The 4,352-nt window shown below is 35.8% G+C and overlaps 1 pseudogene; it reads right to left on the bottom strand.

The window, feature by feature from the left end:
• Positions 1 to 2,087: 2,087 nt before the first annotated feature.
• On the bottom strand, positions 2,088 to 2,963 carry LOC140519010 (large ribosomal subunit protein uL3 pseudogene; annotated as a pseudogene).
• Positions 2,964 to 4,352: the final 1,389 nt, after the last annotated feature.

Genomic DNA, 4,352 nt, shown 5'->3' with positions numbered 1-4,352 from the left:
TCATTTTACCCTAACAACAACCCTGAGAAGTAGTCACTATTCTTACCCCCATTTTAAAGATGAGAGCTGAGACAGATAGAAGTTAAGTGACTTGTCTAGAATCACACAGCTAGTATTTAAAGCCAAAATTGAACTCAGGTTTTCTTGAGTATGTATGTTCAGCACTGTATCTACTGTGCCACCTAACAGACAAGATTATTTAAGATGTAAAAAGATCATTTAAAAAGCATGAATGATTTTTTTTATTTATCACTTTTCCTTAGATGTTTCTATGTGCATTTTGTCTAACAGAGATTTAAAAAAAATAATTCAAAGTACTTTTTATAAGAAATTATATTTACAATGAAACTATTTTTATTTACATGAATGTACAGAGTGATTATCTCAAAATGTATAATAATTTGTGTGTAGAGAGATCTTTATTTGGTTTGACTGTGCTGCCAAAATGAAAATATTTTGTTTTAACAGTAAAAACCTTGAATAGAAAACAAAGGAGGTTAACATTGTAGGAGTGGGTACAAAAAATCAAATAAACTAATGAAGACTACTTGAAGTCCAAATCTTTTTTCAATGATGCATCATCAAAATAATGATAAGTTTCACCCTCAATCTTTTGGAATTAATTAAAGGAAAATAAATGAAATGCTATCAGTTAAAAGAAAGGAGGAGAATGATTTATACTTATCCTCATTCAGGGTGCACAATTAATGTTACTTTTCTCTTCATTATATGTTGGACATTGCTTCAATGATTTTAATAACAAACTAATCCTTATGATATAATGTGGTTCTGCTCCAAGTGCATGATTATTAGTAGATTATTAGGGAAACGAGAGAAGATTGAACACTGGCGTTTGTGAGGAACCTGTACAGAAATGACCTGATAGAAATTGAGTTTTTTCAATATGTACTTCTGAATACTGAGTTTTAGATGCAATTGCTCATAATTTGCATTATCATAGCATAAGATTACCGAAACTATCCTGGACTTCTGCTTTTAATGCATTTCCATATATACCCTCAAATTTAAAAGTTCTTTATACTTATTTCTCATCTTATTCTCTGTGACTTTTTTTATCTTTCTTCCATTCATTGCTTTTCTAATGTTCATAAAATATATTTGTGAATATTGTTCTCAATGTATGTATTAGAAATAATACTTCTATAAAATATCCTTTGTAAGAAAACCTCCTTGACTTCCATTCTAATAGAACTCTCTGTATTAACAGCTGTGTTTTCCCCTGGGCTTCTTAAACTCAATTAGACCTGATTCCTTAAACCACGAACTATAATTTGTCTTCTTTTAGTCTCCTTGACCTTTCTATCTAATCAGGAAACAAGATCTTATTATTTAGTTTTTTTAGTGCTGTTTCCACTATAAAATAATACCATCTCTACAGGTATCCAGACAAAGTGCTTTAATTTGGTGTTGGGATCACAGATCAAGCTAATGGTAAAGATGGGACTGGAACCTCTTTCATTTGACTTCTAATATTATTGCTTATCCCTGCACCATGCTGTCACACACACACACACACACACACACACACACACATATCTGTAATTGTATCAATCTGTCTATACATATATATCTATACATAGTCTGTATTCCATCCAAATAGGCCTCCTGTGTAGTCCTCAAACTCTGTGTTCCTTCTTCTACTTTTACGCCTTTGTATAGACTTATTGCTCCTCCCTAAAAGACACTTCCTTTTTTTAAGTTTGAAAAATTTACTGAGAATCTACCAGATCCAAGATGGTTTGGAAAATTCAGGTAGCTTCTTCTTTCACCACAGGGTCTTTTTCGAGTGGTCCCAAAAAATTTTCTTCTCCTCCATAGTCTGGAACTGATCATGACCAAATTTGGAGATGGTGTCTATAAACTTTAGGTCAGTCTTCTCCAGGGCACGATATTTCGTCTATACCAACAGACTTTCGCAGGGTAAAGACATGCTTCTTGGTCCCAACAGCACAGCCTTTTAGCATGATAAAATCTCTGATCACTTCACCATAGTGGATAAAGCCTCCCAGAGGACTGATCTCTTGTCAGACAGATCATAATCTACGGACATGTTTTTGATCAGCTTGCTATCCTTGATCTGGTAAGATCTTGTCGATCTTTTTATTGATCTTCGTGTGATTGTTATAGCATTTCTGACCAGCTTGAACCACAGAAAAAGCTATGCAGGCAAGATGCCAAGCTCTAATACATGCCACTTTATGCAGGCTGGGGTGAATTTTTCAGGGCAGTTTATTTTTGTGCCAGTGACTGGTGACACCTTTGTAACCCTTGCCCTTGGTCACCCCAATGGCATCGATCATCTTGTCCTGTCCAAACACAGTGGACATTGGTTCCTCTGGCTCCTGCTTCTCTCAGGCCAAGTTCAGTTTCTTAGCCCCACTGCTGCCATTCATCTGGGTCTCCATCAGGTGAGACCTCTTCTGCTTCGAGGCAACAGGTGCATCTGGGTGTGGGGAATAACATGGGTCACCTGGAAGTACTTCTTTATACTGTTGAAGTCTTCCTCCAACTGCTTTTTCCTGTCATCATCCTGCCACTTCTTGCAGTACTTGGTGAAGGCCTTCTTCTTGGACTTACGGTAGTTCTTATAGAATTGCCTCATGTTCATCACTAATGTGTTCAGCAAAGATGGTTTTGAAGCTGCACAGGCCTCATGGGGTTTGTACATAGCCCACAAAACCTACAATGACCATGGGGCACATCTCCACAATGGTGACAGCTTTGAACACTTCCTTCTTGTTGACCTTTGAGTCAGGCCTGTCCTCTTCTCTAATGATGTGAGTCATGCCTGCCTTATAGACTGGAAGGGTTGTCAGGTGGATGGGTTTTGTGGGGTTAACTTTGGGTAAATTCTTCACCTTTCCCTGATGCCTGCTGATTCTTTTTCAGGGAGGGAAGCCCAGGGACCCATACCTGGGAGTAGAGAACTTCCTGTGGAACATACTCCTGATGTTGCACCTGTGGCTGCCATTGAGGTGAGTTGGGAGAGAAGACCCTTTCTTACTGTTGGCTCTTAGGTACTTTAGTTTCCTTCAATGATTAGATCAAGTGTCATCTCCATTAAGAAGCTTTTCCTCATCTAGTAGCACTATCTCCTTCTCAAGTTATCTTGGATTTGTTTTTCTGTCTAAATTTTATGTCCCCCATTATATTATAAGCTTCATGAGGGAAGGGGCTATTTTTGCTTTTATCTTTGTATCCTGAAGGATGTATTATATACTTCATGAATACTTATTTAATTAAATGAGTGGAATTAAAAAAAAACAAAGTAGTCTCTCTACAAATTTTATCATAATAGTCATCCTTCTGGGAATTAGATGCATATACACATACAGATACAATGAAAATATAAGAAATACTTGCATTCATGTAACACTTTATTGCACAAAATACATTTCAATCCATCAATAATTTATCAAGCCTTTGCTCTATTCCAGGGCCTATTTTAGAAAACAGGGATATAAAAATGACAGCCTCTGTTCTCAAGCAACTTACATCTTAATGGGGGAATATATTGTTTATGGTTCAGAGATACATGAATTAAATATTTAGTGATTTTGGCAGTAGCACTAACAATGAAAGAATCAGGAAGAGCCTCCTGTAGCAAGTGACATAAGGTGAATTTATGGGTTCCAAATGGTGCAAATAAATGAAAATATTCCAGGCCGATGAGAAAGCCTGTGCAAAGACATGAAGGTGGTATATGTAATATCATGTATGGAAAATAGCAAATAGGCCAATTTGGCTAGAATGCATGGTGGGAGGGAGGAGCTTTGGAATGGGAGAGATTGTTGGAGCATAAGCAGACTGGAAAAACAGGTTGGTGTCAGACTGTTTTTGTTTTTAGAGTATTAATTTTATCCTGAAGGCAGTGGGGAATTTTATGTATATATTGAGCTATAGTATCTATAGTAATGTTAGCAAACAAATAGAAATTGATTGTTGCCAATTGGATATTTACTTAAAAAGCACAAAGTAACAGGATTTATGTTTACCTACATTTTATTGATTGATAAATACTTCTTACAATTTAATCTAGTTTGGATTATACTTTGGGATTCTGGACTACAATTTGATGACACTGGCTAGAGAATATTTTGACAGATTATTTCACTTCAATCTTATAGCCTCTCAAAAACAATTATATAAATAAACAATAATAAATATGATGTCAGCAGGGCTATATTTTATAATATAATCTCAATGGCCATTTTCCCCCTAATTTTTGTATTAGATTTTATTTATTTCATATAATTACATATTATGATTTCTGACAGAGGAGATTATAGGGGACCTCATTTTCCTCTGCAGTAAATGCTATTTCAGTGAGT

The sequence above is a fragment of the Notamacropus eugenii genome, chromosome 1 (genome assembly GCF_028372415.1).
Source record: "Notamacropus eugenii isolate mMacEug1 chromosome 1, mMacEug1.pri_v2, whole genome shotgun sequence".
Lineage (NCBI taxonomy): Eukaryota > Metazoa > Chordata > Mammalia > Diprotodontia > Macropodidae > Notamacropus > Notamacropus eugenii.
Note: the sequence above shows the minus strand (reverse complement) of the source record. Positions and strands in the feature narration are given on the sequence as shown.